This window comes from Chiloscyllium punctatum, chromosome 41 (genome assembly GCF_047496795.1).
Source record: "Chiloscyllium punctatum isolate Juve2018m chromosome 41, sChiPun1.3, whole genome shotgun sequence".
Taxonomy (NCBI): domain Eukaryota; kingdom Metazoa; phylum Chordata; class Chondrichthyes; order Orectolobiformes; family Hemiscylliidae; genus Chiloscyllium; species Chiloscyllium punctatum.
Window position 1 is genome coordinate 43,586,238 of NC_092779.1, and position 12,807 is coordinate 43,599,044.

At 40.5% G+C, this 12,807-nt stretch overlaps 1 protein-coding gene across 6 annotated transcripts in view; it reads left to right on the forward strand.

Annotated features, from left to right (window-relative positions):
* The window catches only part of atxn1a (ataxin 1a), a 362,583-nt gene that overhangs the window by 9,853 nt on the left and 339,923 nt on the right, over positions 1-12,807 (forward strand). For 4 of the 6 annotated variants that reach the window (XM_072560814.1, XM_072560810.1, XM_072560812.1 and 1 more), the window contains exon 2: positions 8,085-8,246. The exons of 1 other annotated variant lie outside the window; for it this stretch is intronic. The gene's annotated coding sequence lies outside the window, so the exon portion shown is untranslated. Of the gene's footprint in view, positions 1-8,084; positions 8,264-12,807 lie in introns of all 6 variants that reach the window. One more of the 6 variants, XM_072560811.1, reaches the window with a different exon arrangement.

Sequence of the window (12,807 nt, forward strand, 5' to 3'; positions counted from 1 at the left end):
TGACCTGCACATCTTTGGACTGTGGGAGGAAACCGGAGCACCCGGAGGAAACCCACGCAGACACGGGGAGGACGTGCAAACTCCACACAGACAGTCGCCTGAGGCGGGAATTGAACCCGGGTCTCTGGCGCTGTGAGGCAGCAGTGCTAACCACTGTGCCACCGTGCCACACCATCTGAGTATCAGCTGCTGTTTAATCTTTCCTTTTATCACAATATCAAAATAAAATTGTTAATTAACAATACTGAGGAACCTCGATTATCCAGCATTTGACTAACCAAATTTCAGATTGTCTGAACAAGATCGCAAGGTCGCGATGCTTGGCTAACTATGTTATCCAGCATTCGGTTATCCAGCATTTGATTAACCGAGCGAAATACACCCCACCCGTGTCGGATAATCCAGGTTCCTCCACATATCTAGACCACATCAATTCCTCACAGTGAAACAATACTTTGAGTGTGTGCTGCAAAGTGGGGAACAACATCCAGGCATGGGCTGGATTATTATCAATTCGAGAGAAAGTCTAATAACGTCCTCTTGATAATCAGTTGTATTGACATTGCTAAATCTCCCACCATCAATATCCCAGAAGTCCTCATTGATCAAAAACCTAACTGGACCAGTTGGGTAAGTGTTTTGGCTTGAGAAAGACAAGAAGCTGAATATGTCAATTAAGACTTCCAATATTCTGCACCACCTACACGTTTAAATTAGGAATGTGATGGAATATTCTTCAATTAAACTTGGATGTAACAGCATTTAAGTAACTCAGTTCTGTATAAAGAATTCACTGAAACAATGAGTGCTTTCTTAGAGTGCAGCTACCAATCTTTGATAACCACTGTCTGGAAAATACAAGGGTAGTAAGTGCAAGAGAACACCTACAGGTAACACACTATCCTGACTTGGGCTGCTGTCACCATTCCCTCATCGGAACTGGGTCAAAGTCAGGGAACCCTTTCTGCACTGTGGGAGAACTGAGCACCTTCACCATATGGATTGCTTGAGTTGAACAAAAAGGCTCATGGGCAACTAGGAACAGCATTGAATACTGACTTGTCAAGTTGTCAGCATTCCTTGCAAATAAAGGGTGCATAGCATGTTATTTCTGTCACTCCACAGTGATCAGTATGCTTGATGCAGTGTGTGTGTGTTTTATAGAAATTAGCACAGCCGTTTCTAAGTGTGTACAACTATTTGTACGAGTCAGAAGATAGAAAAATGTCACATCCATAGCCTTGCGGTTATCATTAAGCATTGCTTTGAATAAACTATATTTGCATAATTTTGAGTAAATTGTCTTTTTGTGAGATTATGAAGAGAAATTTTATGGGAGCTTTGTGATTAGAGAGGAAGGTAAAGGATGTCAGGACTATGAACTGCAGAGATCAGCAAAGCCCTGTGGATCTTTGTTTTATTTTGGCCCTGTATTTTAGCACCAACTTACCAAATAAATTCCTGATTTGTAAAGATCTGAGCAGAAGCACAGATTAATGTTATCTTCATAGATGCATGACCTGAGTCTTTTAAGTACAAAATGGCATCTAAATATCCAATTGATCAGCTAGCCCTATTGGATTAAGCTGCATTATAAGCATCTGAGTGCATGGTAGAGCTTTAAACTCGTTGACTTAAAATAGGATCCTCGAGTTATTGTTCCGGCCCAGCATCTGACTCATCAAGTCTGACAAACGTGTCCAATGTGCACATTCTCCCCGTGTCTGCGTGGGTTTCCTCCGGGTGCTCCAGTTTCCTCCCACAGTCCAAAAAGAAATGTGCAGGTTAGATAAATTGGCCATGCTAAATTGCCTGTAGTAAAAACAATGACTGCAGATGCTGGAAACCAGATTCTGGGTTAGTGGTGCTGGAAGAGCACAGCAGTTCAGGCAGCATCCGGGGAGCAGTAAAATCGATGTTTCTGATGAACGTATTCCTGATGAAGGGCTTTTGCCCAAAACGTCGATTTTACTGCTCCTCGGATGCTGCCTGAACCGCTGTGCTCTTCCAGCACCACTAATTCAGAAATTGCCCATAGTGTTAGGTGAAGGGGTAAATGTAGGGGAATGGGTCTGGGTGGGTGCGCTTCAGCGGGTCGGTGTGGACTTGTTGGGCCGAAGGGCCTGTTTCCACACTGTAAGTAATCTAATCTAATCAAACTGTCACACTAATCAGGAAGGACCCACAACAGTATTTTGATTTGACTTGATTTATTTATTTATTTTCACGTGTTTTGTTACAAAGTACAGTAAAAAGTGTTGTATGGTGTTGTCACTCTCCACTGCCATTTTACAACACAAAAATAAACCAAAACATGGAATTTGAAGGCAGAAAAATAAAAAAGCATGTGTTCACCTTTTACAGCCCTTGTTGTTAAGTGCTTCGTCATGGGCCTGGTGGCCAGGCATGCATTCCCTTTGCTGTGCTGCTGTTGCTGCTGCTACAATGAAAGTTGCCATTCTTCGGTGCTGTTTCACCTCAATCGATACCCTTGCCACTATCAATCCTCGCTGCTAGGCACCGCACTGGCCCAAGCTCTACTCTGTCACTGCCATGTGTCTGCTTCAGGCCCACCTTGCCAATACAGCCATTGCCAGTCTCACCATGTCTTGTACTGGGACCATATTCTCCTCCACCCCAGGAATCTGTACTCAGGCACTGCCAGGAACACAAGCTTTGTTTCTATCGCAGCAACCATGATTCAACACTAGGACCTCCTCATCGATGCAGAAGCTAACAGGATCCCAGACTCTACTCCGCTGTTGCCATGACTCCGCACTGGGCTAACTTGTCACAGTGACTGAAGTCATAACAGAAAAGAAGTAAAATAAAAGAGAATAAAAAAACAGAAGAGAGAGAAAACCATCTTTCCAGAAAAGCTTGATATGTGCCCAATGGGTACAGATTACTGGCGGTCTTAACACATTTAGAGAATGTGCCTCACTTGATTATATCATGGGTATGCCTTGTGTTAGAAGTGATGTGTTGAGAGTTGTGAAAAATGGTATGTAAGTAACTTGGAGTGACATGGTGTGAAGTGTTAAAATGAAATATTGAAATATCACTGGAGATTTCACTGGAAAGTGAAAACAACTTTGCTGAGGGAACTGAATCTATTCTGACGTTGCAACCACGTTCCAGGAGATTAGCTCCTGACATTGACCTCCACTGTTACCACTTCCTACTTGCAGTGGAGGTATTACCTGGAAGCCTTTTTAGCTGATGGGCATGAAGCACAAGGTGCATTGGGAATCTGCGCCTTCCTATTTCAATAATTAAGGTCAACAAAAAGCAGCATTGGAGAATCCAAGGGGCAAATATGCAGACCTTGTAGCCATTTCTTCCTTCGTGAGTTTAACCTGTCTGTAGAAGAGTTCACCTTCCACTTTAAGAGATGTCAACTGCTTTGATGTGGCATTGATGCTCAACTTCTGCATGCTTCCCCCATCCCAGTTCCCAGTAAAATGAGTGACCAGTGTGTGGATAGCGTCATGCTGTCTACACAACAGAGTCACTAGCACCATTGGCGCAGCACCAATTTCATAAAGTCTGTGGGTCTGCAGTGTGCACCCCAACTTCTGGCCATTTTTTAACTATAATCAGATTGCAGGACCATGAAATTCCTGAGTAGCTAGCTCTGGCTGCTTGAATCTTTTAATAATAAGTGAAAATTGAGTCAGATAAATAGATCAAAACCTAATCCAGTCTGAAACATTATCCCATTTGAATTTGAGAGTAAGGTTAACAAACTATCATGGAATTTGAGATTATGCAATGTGTACGTGAGTTAGGCTAGTTGTAAAATGAAAGTAATCTCACATGGGGCTGACGCTGGACAGGGTGGGCACTTCTTAAAGGGGAATCGTCTATAGGACTGCTTGCATGTCTGGACTTGCCCAAAGTAGGGTGAAGCTGTGGCTTGTTTTTAATATTGTAGCCCATCTCAATGTTTCTAGGTTTTTTGCTGTGTCAGTTTTATTTTGATGTTGCAATGAAAAAAACCTGCTGGGTGAGTCTGATTGACAACTCAGTGTATTTGATGGTGACTGAATTTTATTTGTGTTTGGTTTCTGTGTCATCATCCACTTGCTGCAATTAAAATCCAGAGGTTACTATGGAGCTTAGGAAACTTGTACAAATCATAGAATAGAGCAGAGGAAACCATTCAGCTTCTGTCTGCTCTTTGAAATTGCTGTCCTGTCCTTTGCTTGCAGTCATGCAATGTTTTGCTTGTCAAGGAACTTGTTCAATTTCCTTTTGAAAGTTATTTTGGTATTTGTTTTCTAAAAAAGGGAAGGAAACAAAAAGCAGGTATCGACAGGTCAGTTAGCATTGTTATTGTCAAAATTTTCACATCGATTATAAAGTACGTAATTACACAGCATTTAGAAATGCATAATATGATCAAACAGAGTCCCCATGATGGGGGAATCATGCCTGACAAATTTACTAGAATTCTTTAAGGAGTGAATGAGCAGGATAGATAAAGGGGAAGCAGCGGATTCTCTGAAGGCGTTTTGATAAGGTACAATATATTAAGTTCCTTAATAAGATGAGTCCATGGTGTTGAAGGTGGTATAGTAGCATGGATAGAGAATTGGCTAACCAACAGAGGACAGAGTTGGGAAGGGGGGGGGGCATTTTTAGATGGCAACCTAAATAAATGGAATGCCACATGGATTGATGTTGGAGCCAAAATTATTTGCAGTATATATTAACGACTTTGAAGAAAGTGAATGTAGTATAGTCAATTTTATGTCTTACACAAAGTTAGGTGGGAAGGCAAGTGGTGAGGATGACAGAGTCGGCAGAGATATATAGCCAGGTTAAGTGAGTGGATAGAAGCTTGGCAGATTAAATATGATGTGGGAAAATGTGAGGTTATGCACATTGGCAGAAGAACAGAGCTGAATGTTACTTAAGTGAAGATAGACTCCAGAAAACTACAGAATAAGAGATTTTGGAGTACTTGTCCATGAATCACAATAGGGTGACAGCCTAGTTCAGCGTGCAGTAAGGAAGGCAATTGGTACGTTGCCCTATATTTTAAAGGAAATGGAGTATAAAAGCAGGGAGGTTTTGCTAAAACTAAGTAACGCACTGGTTAGATCACAGCTGAAATATTGTGAATGGTTTTGGTCCCCTTTTCTAAGAAAATGTCCTGGCATTGGAGGCTTTCTCCCTGTAACCTTTGATCCCTTTGGCAATCAAGAGCTTGTCTATCTCTGTTTTAAACATATTCAATGACCTGGCCTCCACAGCGTTTGGTGGCAATGAATTCCATAGATTCACCACTCTGTGGCTAAAGAAGTTTCTGCTTATCTCTATTCTGTAAGATCTTCCCTTTCACTCTGAGGCTGCGCCCTCTGGTCCTAGTCTTTCCTACCAAAGGAAACATCTTCCCAACATCCACTCTGTCCAGGCCATTCAGTATTCTGTATGTTTCAATCAGATCCTCCCCCATATCCTTTGAAGCTCCATCAAGTATAGTCCTAGAGTCCTCAAATATTCCTGTTTATGTTAAGCTTTTCATTGCTGGGATTATTCTTGTGAACCTCCTCTGGACCTGCTCCAGGGCCAATACATCCTTCCTGAGGTTTGGGGCCCAAAATTGCTCTCAATACTCTAAATGTGGTCTGACCAGAGCCTTCGAAAGCTGCAGAAGTATATCCCTGCTTTTAAATTCTCATCCTCTCGAGATTAATGACCGCATTGTATTTGCCTTCCTAACTACTGACTCAACCTGCAAGTTTACCTTAACAGAAACCTGTCCTTTTGCACCTCAGACTTCTGAATTTTTTCCTCATTTAGAAAATAGCCCAAGTCTCTATTTGTCCTACCAAATTGCATGACCTCACACTGTCCCATGTTGTATTCCATCTTCCACTTCTTAGCCCACTCTCTTAAACTGTTTAAATCTTTCTGCAGCCTCCCTACCACCTCAATACTACCTGCCCCTCCACTTGTCTTAGCTAGAATGCCCTCAGTTCCTTCATCCTGATCACCCTTGTTCTTTTTTGCTAATTACCAAAACTGTGTTCTCTAGGTATTGATTGTCTTGCCAATATAAACAACGTTATTTAAATTACTTATAATTATAATTATGTGGAAGGCATTAAGGTCATTTCCTTGTGTATAGTATATGACAAATTCATATCCTGAATTTGGAAGTGGGCTACACAGAATTCTTTCAGGTTTTAAATAACTACAGGTGTTGCTAATTATCAAAGAATCATAGAATTCCTTGGCCCCATGATGTCCACACTAACCCTCCGAAGATCATCCTACCCAGACCCACCCCTTTATCCTGATCCCTGTAACCCTGCATTTCCCATGGCTAATCCACATAGCTTGCCCATCCCTGGACACTAGGCGCAATTTAGCCTGGCCAACTCCCCTAACTTGCACATCTTTGGACTGTGGGAGGAAACCAGAGCACCCAGAGGAAACCCACGCAGAGACTGGGAGAATTGCCCAAGGCTGAATTCGAACCTGGGTCACTGGTGCTGTGAGGCTGCAGTGGTAACTACTGAGCCACTGTATCACTCCAGTCTTTGAGGCTGAATTCGCTATACGTGCTCCTGAGGAAAGGTGGGGGAAATTTCAATATTCAAAGTGAAAATGAGTAAAATTTCCCTCATTTAAATGTCATTGGGGATGCGTTACATTATTGTTATCCACGTGTCTGCAATGTGACGAAATATAATTGGCCAGTTTTTCATAATGAAGGTCAGGTAAACAGACACTCCATTTTTTTTTTGTCAGCTTTTGCAAGTTATTGACTGTCGTAACAATACATTGAGCATCATCATCATCATCATCATCATCACCTTATGCAACAGAACTGCTGTCTACAGCGCCAGGAACCCAGATTTGATTCCACCCTCGGGTGACTGTGTGGAGTTCTCCCTGTGTCCTTCGGGTGTTCAGTTTCCCACAAGTCCAAAGATGTGCAGGTTAGGTGGATTGGCGATTCTAAATTGCTCATAGTATTCAGGGATGTGTAGGTTAGGTGGGTTAGCCATGGTTAATGCAGGGATAGGATGGGGGGTGGAGGGGGTAGACAGGGGCAGTGGCTGTGTTTGCGTGGGATACTTTTTGGAAGGTTGGCGCAGACTGAATGGCCTGCTTCCACACTGTAGGGATTCTATGAACATCTTTGGCATTATTGTTCTCACTGGATAACCAGGCATAGTATAAAAGAAACAAAAACTGAAGTTGCTGGAAAAGCTCAGCAGGTCTGGCAGCATCTGTGCACGGAAATCAAAATTAATGTTTTGGGTCTGGTAACCCTTCCCTAGAGCGGTTCTCAAAACGTTAGCTTTGATTTCTCTGCACAGATGCTGCCAGACCTGCTGAGCTTTTCCAGTAACTTCTGTTCATGTTTCTGATTTACCGCACCCACAGTTCTTTCAGATTTTATATGGTATGAAAGAATATTTTGGAGAAATAGTGTAATCACAAAAGCCAGTCAATTTTGGCTTCAATTGGTATAAAGAGAATAATATTGATTCAGCTGCCTTTATACTCAATCAGAAAGGTCTCACTTGCTTACTTACTGACTCTTTGCTCATCTAAACTTTTGCAGCTGCATATTTGGTGGACTTGATTTGTTGGGTTATCGCAGTCACAAGTATTATCAGATAAAGCAATTGCTCAGTGTGTGAGAACAGTGAAGAGTTGTCTCTCCCAATGGCTGCAGTTGAAAGTAGGTGGAACAGATGGTGCCCATTAATTTGTCAGTCCCATATATTCCCATACACAGCTCTTGTTCCTCATAAATTCCTCATTCCTGTTCTCTCGAATCCACAATTATGACCATTGTTTCAGTTGCCATGACTTAATTGTCCTGGCCATCTCTCTGCTCTCCCCCTGCACGACATCCTCTTTTTCCATTCTTAAATGCTTTTCTTAGTTTTCTCAATTTAATTCTGCTATTCTGTTCTTCCCCTTCACTTATTGTCGTCCTTTTTTGGTTTTTCACATTGTGAAGCACTACCAACATTCGGAATACTTATAAATGCAAGTTGTGATTTGTACTGAGCTCTGAATACTAACTGTAAGGTGACTTTTTCTGGTTGCAGGTTTATGGACAACAAAACATCTTGATGTGCAGCCTATCTGTGATGGGGAAAATTGAACAGAATCTAGAAATTAGAGCAATCCATCATACAGACCTGATGATGTAAGACCAGAGAATAGCACAAATAAAGAAGAAGTCTTATTAGCATACAGCAAGAGAAAAGGTGTGTTATTGTTTCAGGTCAGCATAATACCCACTTTTACAAATGTACACTGCTGGCAGCAACCACTTGTGCTTATTGAGAAATTGCAAGTATGCTGCCCAATAATTGATTATCATGTGAAACAGTGGGCAAAGGCCCTGTGATGCCTGCTGTACAATGTTGATGGATGTACCTATGTGTTCGCAACACTTACAGAATATACTCAAATATATTATGTTGGGTGCTACTTTGCATAGACACAAGTGTTTTTAGCTTATTGCATCATTGATATTGGATATTACAGTTGAAGTATTTTCATGCATTTAAAGGAATTTAAATGCTCTGACTCGCTGGTGCTAATGTACTTTCTCCGTGATCCAAACAAATGTCTGATCTGCATTGACATAGCTGGGGCCACAGGGTTAGGGGGTTGTTTTGATTATTATTATTTTTATTGGTAGCTATGTTACTTTTGCAAGCACTAGAAATTTAACAATTTATGAAGTGGAGGTGCCAGTGTTGGACTGTGGCGGACAAAGTTATAAGTCACACAACATCAGGTTATAGTCCAACAGGTTTATTTGGAAGTACAAGCTTTCAGAGTGCTGCTCCTTCATCAGGTAACTAGTGGAGCAGGATCATAGGGCTCAGAATTTATAGTAAAAGATCAAAGTGTCATACAACTGATGCGATGTATTAAACAAACCTAGATTGCTATTGAGACTTTAAAGACTTGACAGCAATCTAGGTTTGTTTAATACATCGCATCAGTTGTATGACACTTTGATCTTTTACTATAAATTCTGAGCCCTATGATCCTGCTCCACTAGCTACCTCCTGTTGAACTATAACCTGGTGTTGTGTGGTTTTTAACTTTTAACAATTTATGAACTGTGATAATGTGGCTAGTAAGAAATTGTGCCCATTTAGTTCAAATGAATGATAACAATTCATATGCATTTGTTGGGCATAACCCATGCTTCAAGTACCTGTACTTACCACTGTTTCAGTTTGTTTTCATTGATAGTGTTCCTAAGATCTAATTTCACCCATAACTGTAGCCCACAGACTTTGGAGGTGATATTGGAAAGCATTGAGGAACAGGAGCCATTTCAAGTTGTTAGAATGTTGAGCCATAAAGTAATAGCTGCAAGAGTTCAACTTGTTCTCATTGGAGAAAGATGCAATTATTAATATGAAGGGAATTGATAAAGTGAATGTGGATCTGTGTGATGTGAAAAACTGATTGGAAAATAAAAATATTACATTAACAATTGAGAGAGAGAACTTCCAAGTACAGTGAATGCAGACTTGATAAAAACATTTGAAAAGGTACTGAACAGATTCTGCATAAAAATGTGTAGAGACATAAGAACCTGTATCTGCTTGAGACAGGGTTGAAAGTAATCATGGCAAAGTGATACAAAAGGATCGGTAAACTGGTCAGCTTGAATGCTTTTTCTGTGTTTCATCTTTATATTGTTGATCCTCAATTGCCAGAAACAATTTCTTTTACCTTTTTACAAGAAATAAAACTTAGATGGCAGATCCTGAGGAGAGAAACTTGATACACAAACTTTATGTATGTTATGTAAACATAATGCAAAAACTGTAGATTAGTGAAATGAATTATTGATCTATCAATATTACATCTGTTCAACGTTTTTCAAAGGTCATCCATGAATGATGGCTCTGGAAAAATGGTTTGGTTAAAAAGGTCCTGACAATAATGCATTTATTATTTAATTGCAATTAACAGAGTTACAGAAGAACATAGATGGTGCATTGGGAGCTTCTTAGGATCAGCTGAATGTTGTCAATCACAGTGGGGTTTGAGTAGGTTAGAGAGGTATAAACTATGGCATTCTCATCTCTGACAATTCAGGTCCCACTCAAGCCTTGATTGCAAAGATAAAAGCATAGCAACATGGAAAATCGGAACAGGAGTAGAGCATTCTGTTTCCACTCTCTCCCCATACCCTTTGATCCCTTTAGCCCAAAGAATTATATCTAACTCTATTTTTCTCTTTCTTGAACACATTCAATATTTTGGATTCAGTATTATGTGGCAGAGAATTCTACAGGCTCACCACTCTCTGGGTGAAGAGATTTCCCCTCATGTCAGTCCTAAATGGCTTACCCCCGATCCTTAAACTGTGAATTTCATCAGGTCTTTTACAATTTTATAGGTTCACTCTTCTAAACCCCAGTAAATACAATCCTAGTTGATCCCATCCCTTCACCATCCCAGGTATCAGTCTGGGAAACCTTCATAGCCAGAACATCTTTCCACAGATAAGGAAACCAAAGTTGCACACAGTACAGTAGGTGTTGTCTCACCAAGGACATATGCAATTTCAGTAAGATATCCCTGATCATCGACCTGAATCCTCTCACTATGACGGTCAACATTGCCTGATGTACCTGTATGTTTACTTTCAGTGACTGGTGTGCAAGAACACAGAAATCACATTGGGGAAAGGGGAGGTGCAATCTGTCACATTCAGTTAATAACCTGTCTTCCTGCTTTTGTTACAAAGTGGATAACCTCTCATTTATCCACATTATAATTCATCTGCCATGCTCTTGCCAACTCATTCAACTTGTGAAAATCACACTGAAACATTTGTGCGTCTCCTCACAGTTCACCCTCCCATCCAGATTTGCATCTCCAGACTTGGAGATATTATCTAAGATCCCTGATCTAAATCATTAATGTACAATATGATTAGCTGCAGTAATCCTGCTTGCTCACTGCTTGCCACTCTGTTTTTTCCTACTTTATTTTTTCCTGTTTGCTGACCAGTTCTCTGTTCATGTCTATAAATTTACTCCTAATCCCATGTGCTTTAATTTTACATGCTAATCCATTGTGTGGGACCTTGTCTAAAGCCTTCTGAAAGTCCAAGCAAACCTCATCTAATCATTCTCTCTTTCCAGTTCTATTAGTTAAGTCCTCAGTAGTTTGGTCAAGCATGACTTCCCTTTTGTAAATCATGCTGACTCTGATCCTGTCACATTTTCCTAAATTCTCTGCTGTTAAATCTTTTATCATGGACTCTAGTATTTTCACAGTGACTGTCAGGCTAACCAGTGTATAATTCCCTGTTTTCTCTCTACCTCCTTTTTAAAATTGTGGACTTACATTACCTATCCTCTAATCCATAGGCTATAACATTTCAAAGGGGTAATCACCAATGCTTCCACTATTCCTATGGCTATTTTCATATGTACACTGGGGATGTAGATTATTTGGCCCCGTGAATTCATCTGTCTTTAATCCCATCAATATCCCGAACACTATTTCCTGACAACGCTGATTTCCTTGAGTTCCTCCAGCTCACTAGACCCTGTATTCCCCAATATTGTTTTTTGGAATATTGTATACTCCACTGTTGCACTGAAGAGTTGCCTTGGAGAAGACGTTAAACTAGTCTGCTATCTACATGTCTGATTAATGTAAGCAATCCAATTGCACTATCGCATTGCAACAGCAGGAAAGTTCTCCCAGGTGTCTTAACTAAGGTCTGGAGCTCAACTAACTAAACCAGATTATTTGGTCATTTTCTGTTTGTGGGTGTGTTGCTGCCTTATTTTGTTTCCAGCAATAACAATACTTCATTGACCTTTACACATGCAGTATATAAGTACAAGTTTTTGTTTAATTGACTGAGTTTGTTCTTGGTTGAAGTATTGTTAAACAATTTCGAAATGACAAGTACAATTTTACGTTATTTTTAACAATAGTGTGATCTTGCATCATAGTTTCACACGGGAAATAAAAGAAGCCAACTTTTACAAATTAATTTACATTGGCCTTTAAGAAAAACAACTGACTGGTCTTCAGGTATTTCCTTTGCTATTAGTACTTGTGTATCAATTCTATTTTCTCTCTGGAGGTGAAATGCCTATTCTCTTCCAAGTTCTCTTTAGGACTTGTATTCACTGTGACTATCCCAGGCTGATCTCATATTTTCCTTCTGCTACTGCTTGAGAGAAGCTTGAAGATGGCTGATAATTTCCCATAAGGAGACACCTGACTGCCACACTGTGACACACCACAAAAATGAAGCTGATATGAGGAGCATTTTGACTGGGAGAAACAAATTATGCCCCATTAAATTGAGGTTTGCTGTTGTACGCTTGAATTAATTACCCCACTTGAGGGGAAGATCTTTACTCATACAAGTGGATTTTAATATGATTCTATGGATATGTTCTATACAATAATTTTTAATGGGCTTCCATCATTGATTGCAGAAAAAGCCCTTAACTTAAATTGTTATTATGTTTTGTATTAATTTAAAACAGATAAGAAAGAGCATTATAATTAGAAGTGCGACAGCAGCCACACCAATAGTCACTATGCTACTGTATGCATCACTCAGCAATAACTTTAATTTTATGATAATTTCAGTGATTGCACTCATAGGGCGCTGCATTTAGGGTGGCACTGTGGCTCAATGGTTGGCACTGCAGCCTCACAGTGCCAGGGACCTGGGTCCGATTCCAGCCTTGGATGACTCTGCGTGGAATTTGCACATTCTCCCTGTGTCTGCATGGGATATCCTCTGGGTGCTCC